This window comes from Phyllobates terribilis, unplaced genomic scaffold (assembly GCF_046119375.1).
Source record: "Phyllobates terribilis strain yellow unplaced genomic scaffold, ASM4611937v1 Scaffold_4__5_contigs__length_816908805, whole genome shotgun sequence".
In the NCBI taxonomy this organism is placed as follows: Eukaryota; Metazoa; Chordata; class Amphibia; order Anura; family Dendrobatidae; genus Phyllobates; species Phyllobates terribilis.
The window spans coordinates 681,722,230-681,738,619 of record NW_027362764.1 but is presented as its reverse complement, the minus strand read 5'-3'; the positions used below and the strand labels follow the sequence as shown (position 1 = coordinate 681,738,619).

The following is a 16,390-nucleotide window of genomic DNA, read 5'->3' as shown; positions in this document are numbered from 1 at the left end:
TAAATTAAACCATACTTACCGTCACGCCCATTCCAGCTGAAGCCAACGATCTCCTGAAATAAAAGAAAAATAATAAAGCAACATCATCCTTACCTTTCCATGGTTCCCATGACAGCTTCAGCTCTGCTACATCGAGATGACAGGCTGGACCGCAGCAGAACTCTGCCATCCAGCCTGTCATCCCGCAGACACTGAGAAGCGCAGGCTTGCTTGCGCTCCACAGTGTCTCTCTGTGAGGGCATCCAGATGAGCCGAGTTAATGTCCAATGAACTCGGCTCACCTCATGCACGTCACTGACAGCGTGGGAAAATTCTCCTGCACTCAGCGCTTCAGCGTGGGAGAATTCTCACGCTGAAGCGCTGAGTGCAGGAGAATTCTCCCACGCTGTCAGTGACGTGCAGGAGGTGAGCTGAGTTCATTGGACATGAGCTCACCTCATGCACGTCACTGACAGCGTGGGAGAATTCTCCTGCACTCAGCGATTCAGCGTGAGAATTTTCCCACGCTGTCAGTGACGTGCATGAGGTGCGCCGAGTTCATTGGACATGAACTCGTCTCATCTTTATGCCGTCACAGCCAGACACTGCAGAGCGCAAGCATGCCTGCGCTTCTCAGTGTCTGCGGGATGACAGGCTGGATGGCAGCGTTCTGCTGCGGTCCAGCCTGTCATCTCGATGTAGCAGAGCTGAAGCTGTCGTGGGAACCATGGAAAGGTAAGGATGATGTTGCTTTATTATTTTTCTTTTATTGCAGGAGATCGTTGGCTTCAGCTGGAATGGGCGTGATGGTAAGTATGGTTTAATTTAGAACAATAAAGGATTGTGTCTTTATTTCAATTAAAGGACTTTATTCTGGGTGTTTGTGTTTTCTTTTAACTTTGACTATGGGGTTAGTAATGGGGGTGTCTTATAGACGCCTCTCCATTACTAACCTGGGCTTGATGTCAGCTGGCATTATAAGCTGACATCAACCCCAGCCCTATTACCCCCTGCCACCGCTACAGGGCAGCGTTGAAGAGCGAGGCTAAGTGCCAGAATTGGCGCATCCTATGAATGCGCCATTTCTGGGGCGGCTGACGGCTGGTGTTTCTAGCCTGGGAGGGGGCCAATATTCATGGCTCCCTTCCTGGGCTATTAATATCAGCCCCCAGCTGTCTGCCTAGCCTTTGCTAGCTATTAAATTAGGGGGGACCCCACGTCATTTTTGGGGGGGGGTCCCCCATTTTAATAGCTAGTAAAGGCTATGTATTCAGCTGGGGGCTGATATTAGTAGCCTGGGAAGCTCCGTGGGTATTACCCCCTTCCCAGGCTTCAAACATCTGCCCCAGCTGTCTGCTTAACCTCCGCTAGAGCCTAAAATTAAGGGGAACCCCACGCCAATTTTTTTTAATAATAAATCCTTTATTTTAATACTAAATGACAAGTACAGTAACCAACACTATCACTGTACTTCATATATATGTGACTGACATGTTTCTATGTATCTAATCTATGTGTGAAGCTCTATTCTGTCTGTTATAAATTGTCGGGTACAGATGCTGAATTGCCGGCCGGCTTTTTTAAAGAGACGGTGCATGAAAACACTATTATTTTTTTTAATAAATCCTTTACACTAAATGACAAGTACAGTAAGCAACATTGTCACTGTACTTCATATATATGTGACTGACATGTTTCTATCTATCTAATCTATGTGTGAAGCTCTATTCTGTCTGTTATAAATTGTCGGGCACAGATGCTGAATTGCCGGCCGGCTTTTTTAAAGAGACGGTGCATGAAAACACTATTATTTTTTTTAATAAATCCTTTACACTAAATGACAAGTACAGTAAGCAACACTGTCACTGTACTTCATATATATGTGACTGACATGTTTATATCTATCTAATCTATGTGTGAGGCTCTATTCCTTCTTGTCTAAATTGTCGGGTAGCGGTGTATGCCGCTGCTGAATTGCCGGCCGGCTTTTTTAAAGAAAGCGTCTTCTGAGCAGTTTGTCAGCTTTTGGACACCTTTGAAGGTGTTTTCTATGTGTTTCTATGTGTTTTTGTTTGCCTGCCATTGGTTTTAACGGTGTTCGACGGTGTTCTAAGGTGTTCGACGAACAGTTCGACGAACAGTTCCTCAAACATCCCGGTGTTCGACGAACCGAACCGAACCCGAACACTACGGGGGTGGCTCAACACTAATGGTGACGGAGAGGATGTTGGGGCAGATAGGGGGTGTTGTCACGTGCGAGTACGTGTGCATGCTGGCTTGTGTGTGAGAGTGCGCTTCCTAGGTGTGGCGCGCTGCAGACAGTCAAAGGGATTGTTCCCTTTCATTAAAAGTTAATCCCCGGCTGCAGGCTATTAGAAAGCAACTAACCGCGCTCTACTCACCCTACCCGGGTCTACCGGTGAGTCTCGCATCTGCGCCCGGCCTGTGGCATTGGCTGCGAAGCTGACGTTCCGTCGACAGCGCTGCAGCCGATCAGTGAGCTCAGCGGCTCTGCGTGGGGCGTTGTGTCTACAAGACCTTTTAAGGAAGCCAGCAAAAAAATTGAAGAGAAGGGAAAGCACAAAAGGACCTGGTCTTGCTGAGCACTGGAAAGGGCAGACGGCAGCCAGACGTCAAAGTAGAAAAGCAGCAAGTGAGAGGCTTGCCTGTGCCTAAGGCCACAGCACCCTGAACGTGCCCTATCTTGCCTGATCTTGGAAGCTAAGCAGGGTTGGGTCTGGTTAGTACTTGGATGGGAGACTGCCTGGGAATACAAGGTGCTGTAGGCTTTTGCTTTTTCCTTCCTTCCACCAGCAGGGGGCACTCTCTTCTATGCCTTTTTTCCATTCCCTTTCACAAGTGCACACATTCATTCTCTTTTCTTGTTTTCATTTGCTTTCTCTCTTGCGCTATTTCTTCTCTGCAAAATACCAGCATCCTTCTGATCACCGTGGGCCTCCAGCATTGTTGCTTCTTTAATTTTAATACTAGGCTCCTTTTCACCAGGACCAGTGTCTCCCGCGTGGCTGGAGGCAACCACCGGTAACCCCAAGCAGAAGACCTTTGCAGGCAACACGACCCTCAACCCTGAAGAGCAGCTCAAAGTCACTGGCAACCATCTCACCCTCTTCGTTCATTCACCCCTGGATGTCTCGCTCCGCCCCCAAGTTACGGGTCCAGCTTGCTCTTTCTGTCACATTACCGCGATGAAGGGTTTAGCCTGCAGGAGACCCTGCGCCGAGACATTTTTGAAGACACCTGATGCGGCGGGTGAATCACTGCTAAACAAACCACACCTGTAGGGACGGCACAGCCTTTGCATGGACCCTTCGGAGCCCGCCCCATCACGGCCAGATTGCTCGCCACCAAGCGATCCTGAGAAAGGCTGGCCGGGCGATGAATTGAGCAGCGTCTACTGGCCATACCACCTTGGATATGCCTGATCTCGTCTGATCTCGGAAGCAAAGCAGGGCTGGGCTCGGACAGTACTTGGATGGGATACCTCCTGGGAACACCAGGTGTTGTAGACCATTTTGATGACGTTTTGCCCTACTGGCCAGCTCGGCTAGCATGGAACGGCGCCTTGACGGACACCGACCTTAAGTAACTTAGATGATGGAAGCCCCAAGGCCTCTGAGCCAGTTGGCAGCTAAGTACGCTAGCCCGCCGAATTCACGCAGGCCTGACACCGAGCTCCTTGCCACGGCTAGGAGTGCTTATTGACTCCGCAGCTCGCCATGTGGAAATGATGGCGTTAAAAGCACCCGGGGCCATGAAGGGGCCAGGCTTTCAGCAGGTGCCCAGGGAAGGTTTTGGATGCCGGCCGCCTAGCGAGGGCCAGCAGAAGTAACATGTTTCTCTGCAAAGAAGCTTGTGTAACCAAGCCAGACGGCTGACAAAGAGCTAACCTCAGTGCAAGGAAGGCAAGGAAGGAATTGGGGAGGGGGCGTGATTCCTGCTAGGGCCCTGAAATCATAAAACAGGCAGGAGAGTCTGACGCATGGTGACGGAGAGGTTGTAGGGGCAGATAGGGGGTGTTGTCACGTGCGAGCACGTGGGCATGCTGGCTTGTGTGTGAGAGTGCGCTTCCTAGGTGTGGCGCGCTGCAGACAGTCAAAGGGATTGTTCCCTTTCATTAAAAGTTAATCCCCGGCTGCAGGCTATTAGAAAGCAACTAACCGCGCTCTACTCACCCTACCCGGGTCTACCGGTGAGTCTCGCCTCTGCTCCCGGCCTGTGGCATTGGCCGTGAAGCTGACGTTCCGTCGACAGCGCTGCAGCCGATCAGTGAGCTCAGCGGCTCTGAGTGGGGCGTTGTGTCTACAAGACCTTTTAAGGAAGCCAGCAAAAAAATTGAAGAGAAGGGAAAGCACAAAAGGACCTGGTCTTGCTGAACACTGGAAAGGGCATCCGGCAGCCAGACTTCAAAGTAGAAAAGCAGCAAGTGAGAGGCTTGTCTCTGCCTACGGCCACACCACCCTGAATACGCCTGCTCTCATCTGATCTTGGAAACTAAGCAGGGTTGGGCCTGGTTAGTACTTGGATGGGAGACCGCCTGGGAATACCAGGTGCTGTTGGCTTTTGCTTTTTCTTTCCTTCCACCAGCAGGGGGTACTCTCTTCTATGCCTTTTTTCCATTCCCTTTCACAAGTGCACACATTCCTTCTCTTTTCTTTTTTTCATTTGCTTTCTCTCTTGCGCTATTTCATCTCTGCAAAATACCAGCATCCTTCTGATCACCGTGGGCCTCCAGCATTGTTGCTTCTTTACTTTTAATACTAGGCTCCTTTTCACCAGGACCAGCATCTCCCGCGTGGCTGGAGGCAACCACCGGTAACCCCAAGCAGAAGATCTTTGCAGGCAACACGACCCTCCCCCCTGAAGAGCAGCTCAAAGTCACTGGCAACCATCTCACCCTCTTCCTTCATTCACCCCTGGACGTCTCGCTCCGCCCCCAAGTTACGGGTCCAGCTTGCTCTTTCTGTCACATTACCGCAATGAAGGGTTTAGCCTGCAGGAGACCCTGCGCCGAGACATTTTTGAAGACACCTGATGCGGCGAGTGAATCACTGCTAAACAAACCACACCTGTAGGGACGGCACAGCCTTTGCATGGACCCTTCGGAGCCCGCCCCGTCACGGCCAGATTGCTCGCCACCAAGCGATCCTGAGAAAGGCTGGCCGGGCGATGGATCCAGCAGCATCTACTGGCCATACCACCTTGGATACGCCTGATATTGTCTGATTTTGGAAGCAAAGCAATGCTGGGCTCGGACAGTACTTGGATGGGAGACCTCCTGGGAACACCGTGTGCTGTAGACTATATTGATGACGTTTTGCCCTACAGCCCAGCTCGGCTAGCATGGAACGGCGTCTTGCCGGACACCGACCTTAAGTAACTTAGATGATGGAAGTCCCAAGGTCTCTGAGCCAGTTAGCAGCTAAGTATGCTACCCCGACGCCTTCACTAGTGGTTGAGCCACCCCCGTAGTGTTCGAGTTCGGTTCGGTTCGTCGAACACCCGTGTGTTCGTCGAACACCTTCGAACACCGTTAAAACCAATGGCAGGCAAACAAAAACACATAGAAACACATAGAAAACACCTTCAAAGGTGTCCAAAAGCTGACAAACTGCTCAGAAGAAATAACTAACACATGGAAAAGTGACAAGTACATATAGTCATGCGAAAATAAAAGAGGTGGAGGAGTAAAAGGAGGGGGAGACACAGATATAGGCATGTCATGCCCTTCTAAAATCCAAAAAGTGAGAAGCCGACACGGCCAGTCCGCTCCTGCCCGTGCCACCTCCGTGTCGCCGGGTTTGTGCCAGAGCCGCGGTGAACCCTGATGGCCAGCCCCCCTCTCCCAATACTGGTGCCTGTCCGCTGGTGGGTCGAGCGAGCCCCCCTGTGGTGGAGGCAGCTCTAAGCTTTTTAATTTAAATTGTCTCTCTAATTTGAATGAATACACTTTAAATCCATTTACAAGGATCTATTGGAGGGCAAGTCTCATGCCAGCAGCCGCGGTAATTCCAGCTCCAGTAGCGTGCACTAAAGCTGCTGCAGTTAAAAAGCTTTTATAAGGATCGAGCTCGGCTGTCCACCGCAAGGCATCCTACTGCCAGTCCCAGCCCCTATGCCTTGGGGTGCCTCCTGATGCTCTTCACTAAGTATCCCATGGTCCCGAAGCATTTCCTTTGAAAAAATTAAGTGTCTAAACTACAGGTGGTGCAGCTTGCTTAACAGCCGGGATAATCCGCTGACTAGCAGACACTGCTACTAGGCACAAAGTATTTCCTGGGCTAGATGCAGTTAAAAATTTGTAATTAGATACTCTCGTTGGATGCTGAGAAAGCATTCCATAGAGTCTCCTGGCACGCCATATATGATTCTCTTAAAAAGCTTGGGGTAGGGGTCTAGGGGACCCTTTTATAGCCCAAATCACGGCCCTGTATCGCAATACGTCACCTAGGCTGAAGATAAATGGAACTGTAGCACCCTGAGGGCTCGGTTGCTACAGACGTATTGCACCTCACCCAGAGGTGTGATATCTCACTCTCAGGTAAGGATGGAGTGTGGATCAGGACCCGACACCTGCATGCATTACACCACATTGCCGTGGGGCAGGGCGACCAATATGCCCCTGAGATGGGCACGACAGTCCCTGTCCCTGGCTGGAGTGGGGGGAGGGAACACTGAGGAACGGGAACCCTGTAGTGCAGGAGCAGGGAGGAAGCAGTTCCTGGGTGCATTGAGAAGGGAGTAAAAAAGGTGGGCACCATCTTAGTTCAGTGCAGAGAAGTCTGAGCAGAAGTGACAGGGAGCAGGGGCTCTGCATGAGCTCTGCTCCGGAGGCGGGCCTGGTAACAGAGGCCCAGGCCTGGAAGAGGGAGAAGGAAGGAAGAGGAGCGGAGAAGGCTCCAGGAACGAGGAATGAAGGGATCCCAGGGGTGCGGACGGGCGAGTCGCCACCGTACGCCCGAATCCACCTGCGTGGAGGGGTCAGGCCAAAGGGGGAGACCGGTCCCCGAACTAGTGGAGGCAGGAAATGACCCTCAGCTAGAAACCGGAGGCTCTGACATTTTATGTGGCGCAGCCCCTCGCTACACCCGCTAGGAAGGCACCACATAGGGTCAGGGAAACTGGCGCCAAGTTTACCAAGAGGAGGCCCGAGGCAGCCGGACAGAAGTGTTGGTAAGAAAGGCCAGACAAAGGACACACAAAGGGGGTCCTGTGAAGTGCTCCAAAGTTATCTGGGAGTTGCCTGAGCCCCTCACCTGGTGAGCACAGTACGACGTGGGCAGCCGTTACCTGCAGACGTGGTCTGGATAATAAGAACTGTGAGTAAAGGCCCTGAACTGCATCACTGACTCCGTGTCGTTACTGCTGCTGCCCTGCACCATCACCCCCATCCTCCGCATACACTGCCCTGAGGCTATACTCCTCCCGTGGGGAGTTATGCTACGCTCTGCTGCACCCACAACACCAGCCTCAGCGGTCTGCCCTGTAGCGGCGGTTCACTCTGACCGCAATCCACGGGTGGCGTAGTCGGACATTTAAACATCAAAACCACATAAATAGTTCCGCCACTGGTTTGACCGCCCTGAGCCACGGAACCGGGTCGCCGCCACGAAGACTACAACCACCAGCATCCACCAAAAAGGGTCCGGCTCCGGGTGTCCCAAGGCCCAGGGGGTGCGTCAGAACATTTTCATCACCTTTCACAATCACCAATGGGACAAGGCAGTGATGTCCTCTGTCCCCTCTCTTATACATCCTAGTGACGGAGCACCTGCTCTCATCAATTCGCCATAACCCCAATATTAGGTGGATTGAGGTGGGAGGCACCGAGTACAAGTGCTCTCTATTTGCTGATGATGTCCTAGTATATATCACTCAATCACATATATCCATCCATGCTGTTATGGCTGAAATAGATCACTTTGTTACATGGTAAAATTTTAAAATCAATGCAGCGAAGTCTGAGGCCCTCGATGTCTCCCTCCCCAAATCCATATAGGATTCCATCCAGTCCAACTTTCCCTTTGCCTGGCCCTCACAGGGTATCAAATACTTAGGAATTCCTATTCATAGAGACCTCTCCCATCTATGTTATCTTAATTTTGGGCCCTTTATTGAACAACTCCATACAGACCACGGTTGGCAAGTTAGAACTGTAAGATTCACTACGTGAACCACTGGTGTTTTGTGGAAAAGCACATGTACACTGCGTTCCAAATTATTATGCAAAAAGTGTTTAGGAGTGATAAGAGAAGAATTTGTTTGTTTGTCAGTTAAACTCATTGATGGTGATGTGTGTCAGGGCTCTTTATATCACTGAAAGCAATTGCAGACACCTGTGCTAATTAGTTTGGCAGGTGTGTCCAATGAAAGGCAAGACTACTTAAGAAGGCTCTCTCACATTATTAAGCAGCCTACATTTTCTGCCAAAATGGGAAAGAAAAAGGATGTGTCGGCTGCTGAGAAGCAACAAATTGTGGAGTGTTTAGGTCAAGGCATGACTACAATCAACATTGTGCGATGATCAGGATGAAGTGTCTTGGCAATCAAGAAGTATGTAGCTGATTCACAGTACACACGTGTGCGTGCTGATAAGGGCAAATTGAGGACTCTTTCCTACAGGCAATTACGTCAGGTTGAAAGAGCAGCGGCAAAAAAGCCTTGTCATAGCAGCAGACAAGTTTTTGAAGCTGCTTGTGCCTCCAACGTCCCCCGAACAACAAGATGCAGGGTCCTTCAGATTTTTGCAGCTGTGCATGCGCCATCCTGTCGACCTCCTCTATCCACTTCACACAAGCAGAAACGGCTCCAGTGGGCCAAACATTACATGAAGACTGATTTCAAAACTGTTTTGTTCACGGATGAGTGCCGTGCAGCGCTCGATGGTCCAGATGGATGGAGTGGAGGATGGCTGGTTGATGGACACCCCACGCAAACACGGCTACAGCGCCAACAAGGAGGAGGTGGAGTAATGTTTTGGGCTGGAATCATGGGGAGAGAGATTGTCGGCCCCTTTAGGATCCCTGAAGGCGCTAAAGATGAACTCCATAATGTATGTGGATTTTCTCAAACAGCACTTCCTGCCATGGTTCAAGAAGAAGAACCGTGTATTTCACAGCAAGATCATTTTTCTGCATGATAATGCACCATCTCATGCTGCACATAAAACATCTGCATCTCTGGCTGATATGGGCATAAAAGGGGACAAACTTATGGTGTGACCCCCATGCTCCCCTGACCTCTACCCCATTCAGAACCTTTGGAGCATCATTAAAAGGAGTGTCTATGATGGCGGGAGGCAGTTCACATCTAAGCAACAGCTCTGGGAGGGTATTCTGTCCTCATGCAAAACAATTGAAGCAGAAACCATCCAAAACCTGACAAATTCAATGGACGAGAGAGTTCAGAAGCTCCTTTCGAACAAGGGGTCCTATGTGACAATGTAACATCACCTAGAATAAAGTTTTGAGTTGAAAACTGTTTGATTTCAGTTTCTAACAACCTGCTAATGCTTATAATTTCAAAAATGACCATTTTTTGGTCTTTATTAAAATGAAAAGGTTGATCGAAAAGTTTGGGGGATCTAAGAGTGTGGCAACCCAGTAGTCATGATTACTTCGAATTCTGACAATATGAGGGTCATGCTGCAGGTAGTGCAGCAAGAAGGCACTTATGTGCCTTGCGCATCTCGGAGCCCCAAAATTATTTTCCGGGCTAGATGCAGCTAAAAATTATTTTTAATTTTAAATCTGGTGAAGCTTTAGTATAGATGGCCTAATAGGATCAGTGCTGCACACTGCTACAAAGCCCAAATTATTTTCCAGTCAAGATACAGATAAACATGATTAGTAATTTGAAAGCTTAAAACGGTTGGTAGGGTGATTTTAACCAATCATCAAGCTTTTACTCTCCCCAGGATGACACAGGGGTAGAAAAGTCGTTTCGGATCCATGATTTGTTCATCTTTATGAACGTGAGTCTGTCTACATTATCAGTGGAGAGCCGCGTGCGCTTATCTGTCAGCACACCACCAGCAGCGCTGAACACACGTTCAGACAGAACGCTGGCTGCGGGGCATGACAAGATCTCCAAGGCGTAAGTGGCTAGCTCCGGCCATTTATCCAGATTGGAAGCCCAAAAAGAGCAAGGGTCCAGTGACACAGTCGTGGCTTCAATGTTTACTTGGAGATACTCCTGTACCATCGTCTCTAGGCGTTGACTATGTGTCAGACTTCTTGTCTCCTGTGGCCTTGCAAAGGATGGGCTAAAAAAGTGGTGAAATGATTCCGCAAAATTGATGTTACCAGCAGATACTGTGGTTCTGTTACGGTTTGAGTGCTGAACACTTGACGGTCCCACGGTTGGCAAGTTGGAACTGTGAGATTCACTACGTGCACCACTGGTATTTTGTGGAAAAGCACATGTAAGATTCTGCAACAGTCTCTGCTGATACTCCTGCATGCGTGCATCCCTTTCTATGGCAGGAATAATTTCTGCAAATTTACTTTTGTACCGGGGATCTAACAGTGTGGCAACCCAGTAGTCAGGATTATTTCTAATTCTCACAATTCGAGGGTCATGTTGCAGGTAGTGCAGCAAGAAGGCACTCATGTGTGTTGCGCATCCAGGAGCACCAAGTCCCTGTTGTGTTGGTGGCGAGGTAACAATCATGCTTCCTTCCTCTGTCCTCTCCCCCCAACCTCGCACAACAGAAATATGATCAAGGTCTCCCTCATCTGATGAGTCTTCCATCAGTTCGTCCTCCACTTCTTCCTGGGCTCCTGCACCTTCCTCACTAGTTTGGCTGCTACCATGCACCCTGGTAAAACCATCTCCCCCACCCTCACATGCCTGCCGCCTTGGTGCTGCCGACCGTCTGGACCTTGCAGATGTTAGCCCTTCCGCATACAACTCCTCCTCCTCTACTTCCTCCACCTCCTCTTGTGCCACCACCTGACTCCGAATTCTGTTTAACATGTGCTCCAGCATGTAAATCACTGGAATAGTCATGCTGATAATGGCATCGTCAGCACTAAACATCTTCGTCGCCATTTCAAAAATGTGCAGAAGGGTGCATAGGTCCCTGATCTGAGACCACTCCTCCAGCGTGATTTGCCCCACCTCTGAATCTCGTTGGCCCAGGCTATACGTCAGAACGTATTGCACCAGGGCTTGTCGGTGCTGCCACAGTCGCTGCAACATGTGCAGAGTTGAAATCCACCGAGTAGGCACATCGCATTTTAGCCGGTGAAGTGGTAGGCCCAACGACTTCTGTAGAGATGTAAGTCGCTGAGCTGCGGGATGCGAACGGCGGAAGTGAGCACACAGCGACCGTGCCCTCTGCAGAAGGCCATCTAGTCTGGGATAGTGGGCTAAAAATTGCTGGACAACCAGGTTCAACACGTGAGCCATACAAGGCACGTGTGTGACATTGCCCCGGCGAAGGGCCGCACCCAGGTTTGCAGCATTGTCGCACACGGCCTTCCCTGGTTTCAGGTCCAGTGGCGACAACCATTCATGAAATTGGTTCTCCAGAGCTGACCACAACTCCTCAGCTGTGTGACTCACATTTCCCAGACATTTCAATGTAAAAACCGCCTGATGACGTTGAGCCCTACTGCCAGCATAGTAAGGAGGTGTGCAGGATCCCTTCTGCGCAGTTAGAAAGCTTGTGGCATGACCAGACAGGCTTTGGGTGCAGGTGGAAGACCGAGAGGAGGTTGAGGAGGCAGAAGCAGTGGAGGAACTTTGACATAAAGAGGATTGACGCACAACTCGTGGGGACGGCAAGACTTGGACAGCAGCCCCTTGTCCTGCTGTCACCATAGTTACCCAGTGCCCAGTCAGCGACATGTAACGCCCCTGTCCATGCCTACTCGTCCAAGTGTCTGTGGTGAAATGCACCCTGTCACACACAGAGTTTCTCAAAGAAGCGGTGATGTTATGTGCGACATGCTGGTGGAGCGCAGGCACACCTTTCTTTGAGAAGTAGTGCCGACTGGGCATCTGGTACTGGGGCACTGCGACGGACATAAGGTCTCGAAAATCCTCTGTGTCCACCAGGCGGAAAGGCAGCATTTCTGTAGCCAAGAGCTTGCAGATGGTGAAATTCAACCTCTTAGCTTTCTCATGGCTAGGAGGAAATGATCTTTTACTTGTCCACATCTGAGGGACCGAGGGCTGGCTATTGTGCTTAGACGGGGTTGATAAGGGTGTCCCCGGCAAACTGCCGGTCTGTGAGGAAGATGCAGGCGGACATGTTAGGTTGCCTTGATCCAAAGGTGGTGCTATCGATGTCGGACAGCGCTCAACACCAGCTGGTGTTACCACCTCCAAAGAAAATGATGACCTGCCAATCACGCTGGCTGTTGCAGGTAAAGAGGTGGCAGGTCTGCGCCCCAAAACAGGTGTGACTGCTGTCCCCCCAGTCACAGAGGATGAAGAGGCCGCGGATGCACAAGATATGGCAGACGGTGGTTGGCCCGGCCGGCTAGGCCGCATTGTAGCACACTGAGCTTCCCACTGCAACTTATGCTTCATGTCCATGTGCCGGTTCATGCATGAAGTACTCAAACTATGTATTTTTTGGCCTCTACTTAGCTTTTGCTGACAAATGTTACAGATAACACGAGTTGGGTCATCTTTATCGATCTGAAAAAATGCCCAGGCTATGCAAGGCTTAGCACCCATGCGACCTGAAGAGCCACCACGACTTGTGGTGAGAGGCAGAGTTGTGTTTGAGGATGCAGTTGTTGACGTGCTTCCAGTACTATGTCTCTGTCCAGGAAGGCGCAACCTGACCTCGTCGTCACTAGCATCTTACTCCACCTCCTCTGCTGACCTCATCCCTTGGCTGACTGTGGGTTGACAATAAGTGGGATCTCCGACCTCATCATCATCACCCTGTGCGTTATCACACCCGTCGTCCTCAGAGCCAACCTGTTCCTGCCCTGACAAAAAACTAAAGTTGTCGCTCCAATCAGGTATTTGAGTCTTATCATCGTCTTCCTCATTGTCTCCACCAACAGGAGTTACAGTTTGGGAATGAGAGTCTACATTATGGTCAGAACCTTCTGCGTCTGGTCCTGGATCCGACTCATAAAGATTCTGGGCATCAGTGCAGATCATTTCCTCGTCTGGATTCACAGAAGCGCTGGAGTCGACCTCTGATTCCCAGGCTATAGTATGAGTAAACAGCTCTGCAGACTCAACCATCTGTTCTACCTCATACTCAGACGGGCAGCTGGAGATTTGGGGGCTGTGAGGAAGCAAGTGCGATTTGGGTGACACCTTTGAGGACTGGAGTATTTGTGATGTTGAAGTTGATGTGGAGGAGAGCCCACTTAAAGGAGCACTTGATATCCGTTGAAGCACCTGCTGTTTTTGTGCCTCATCTGGAATTTGTAGCGATTGGCGTGGCCGTAAGAAAGGGATCTTATCACATTGTCCGCTAAAAGAAGTAGACATTTTAGTTTGGCTGGAAGATGGTCTTTCTTCTGCAGATGTTACTGTTGCTTTAACACCTACCCCACGGACACAACCTTTTTTCCCCTTCCCAACACGCCTATTCCCCTTTCCACCAGCAGCAGGCCTTTTTCCACTCATTTTGGTGGTTAACTAATTCACAACTCTGGAGTTGTTTGAACAAAAAAACAATGGATGGTAACCGAGCAGAGCTGAGTGGCCAAACTGTGGTATTAGGCCAAAACTATTGGCTGGGTTAGATGCAGAAAAAAATTATTTTGAATTTGCAACCTGATGGAGGTCAGTATAGATGGATTAATAGAACAAGACCCACACACAGCTAGAAGCCCAATATTTTTTCAGAGGTAGATGCAGGAAAAAAATATATTCAGTTTGCAACCTGATGGAGGTCAGTATAGATGGACTAATACAACAAGTCCCACACACAGCTAGAAGCCCAAATATTTTTTCAGAGGTACTGTAGATGCAGATAAAAATTAGTTTTAATTTGCAACCTGATGGAGGTCAGTATAGATGGACTAATAGAGAAAGTCCGACACACTACTAGAAGGCCAAATATTTTTTCAGAGGTAGATGCAGAAAAAAATATATTCAGTTTGCAACCTGATGGAGGTCAGTATAGATGGACTAATAGAGAAAGTCCGACACACTACTAGAAGGCCAAATATTTTTTCAGAGCTAGATGCAGAAAAAAATTATATTCAGTTTGCAACCTGATGGAGGTCAGTATAGATGGATTAATAGAACAAGACCCACACACAGCTAGAAGCCCAATATTTTTTCAGAGGTAGATGCAGAAAAAAATATATTCAGTTTGCAACCTGATGGAGGTCAGTATAGATGGACTAATACAACAAGTCCCACACACAGCTGGAAGCCCAATATTTTTTCAGAGGTAGATGCAGAAAAAAAATATATTCAGTTTGCAACCTGATGGAGGTCAGTATAGATGGACTAATACAACAAGTCCCACACACAGCTAGAAGCCCAAATATTTTTTCAGATGTACTGTAGATGCAGATAAAAATTAGTTTTAATTTGCAACCTGATGGAGGTCAGTATAGATGGACTAATAGAGAAAGTCCGACACACTACTAGAAGGCCAAATATTTTTTCAGAGCTAGATGCAGAAAAAAATTATATTCAGTTTGCAACCTGATGGAGGTCAGTATAGATGGATTAACAGAACAAGACCCACACACAGCTAGAAGCCCAAAATTTTTTCAGAGGTAGATGCAGAAAAAAATATATTCAGTTTGCAACATGATGGAGGTCAGTATAGATGGACTAATACAACAAGTCCCACACACAGCTAGAAGCCCAATATTTTTTCAGAGGTAGATGCAGAAAAAAATATATTCAGTTTGCAACCTGATGGAGGTCAGTATAGATGGACTAATACAACAAGTCTCACACACAGCTAGAAGCCCAAATATTTTTTCAGAGGTACTGTAGATGCAGATAAAAATTAGTTTTAATTTGCAACCTGATGGAGGTCAGTATAGATGGACTAATAGAGAAAGTCCGACACACTACTAGAAGGCCAAATATTTTTTCAGAGCTAGATGCAGAAAAAAATTATGTTCAGTTTGCAACCTGATGGAGGTCAGTATAGATGGACTAATAGAGAAAGTCCGACACACTACTAGAAGGCCAAATATTTTTTCAGAGCTAGATGCAGAAAAAAATTATATTCAGTTTGCAACCTGATGGAGGTCAGTATAGATGGATTAATAGAACAAGACCCACACACAGCTAGAAGCCCAATATTTTTTCAGAGGTAGATGCAGAAAAAAATATATTCAGTTTGCAACCTGATGGAGGTCAGTATAGATGGACTAATACAACAAGTCCCACACACAGCTAGAAGCCCAATATTTTTTCAGAGGTAGATGCAGAAAAAAATATATTCAGTTTGCAACCTGATGGAGGTCAGTATAGATGGACTAATACAACAAGTCCCACACACAGGTAGAAGCCCAAATATTTTTTCAGAGGTACTGTAGATGCAGATAAAAATTAGTTTTAATTTGCAACCTGATGGAGGTCAGTATAGATGGACTAATAGAATGATGCTATGCCCAAAAGATTTTACTTCACTAGGTGCAGTAAAAAAATTGGTATTCTATACACAGGTGGTATATCTTGCAACACAGATAGGCTAGTCCACTGACTAACACACTCTGCAATAGGCCAAAAAGGATTAGCTTTGCTAGATTCAGCCAAATGCTGTGAAAAAAACTTGCACAGCACTGGCACAGACCTGCCTGGCAAAAACTGATAGGAACTGATGTAACCTAGTCCTGAAAAGGACTCCAATTACAATTAGTCTTTACTAGTGTTGAGCCACCCCCGTAGTGTTCGAGTTCGGTTCGGTTCGTCGAACACCCGTGTGTTCGCCGAACTGTTCGTCGAACTGTTCGTCGAACACCTTCGAACACCGTTAAAACCAATGGCAGGCAAACAAAAACACATAGAAACACATAGAAAACACCTTCAAAGGTGTCCAAAAGCTGACAAACTGCTCAGAAGAAATAACTAACACATGGAAAAGTGACAAGTACATATAGTCATGCGAAAAGAAAAGAGGTGGAGGAGTAAAAGGAGGGGGAGACACAGATATAGGCATGTCATGCCCTTCTAAAATCCAAAAAGTGAGAAGCCGAGACGGCCAGTCCGCTCCTGCCCGTGCCACCTCCGTGTCGCCGGGTTTGTGCCAGAGCCGCGGTGAACCCTGACGGCCAGCCCCCCTCTCCCAATACTGGTGCCTGTCCGCTGGTGGGTCGAGAGAGCCCCCCTGTGGTGGAGGCAGCTCTAAGATTTTTAATTTAAATTGTCCCTCTAATTTGAATGAATACACTTTAAATCCATTTACAAGGATCTATTGGAGGGCAAGTCTCATGCCAGC

At 48.4% G+C, this 16,390-nt stretch overlaps 1 non-coding gene and 2 pseudogenes across 1 annotated transcript; all 3 read left to right on the top strand.

Annotated features, from left to right (window-relative positions):
• Positions 1-2,649: 2,649 nt before the first annotated feature.
• LOC141270209 (5S ribosomal RNA) lies at positions 2,650-2,768 on the top strand (annotated as a pseudogene).
• Positions 2,769-3,389: 621 nt separating this feature from the next.
• LOC141267948 (5S ribosomal RNA) lies at positions 3,390-3,509 on the top strand (annotated as a pseudogene).
• A 931-nt stretch (positions 3,510-4,440) lies between these two features.
• Positions 4,441-4,559, top strand: LOC141267203 (5S ribosomal RNA). The gene has a single exon (XR_012321215.1). It is a non-coding gene; the product is annotated as a 5S ribosomal RNA (ribosomal RNA).
• Positions 4,560-16,390: the final 11,831 nt, after the last annotated feature.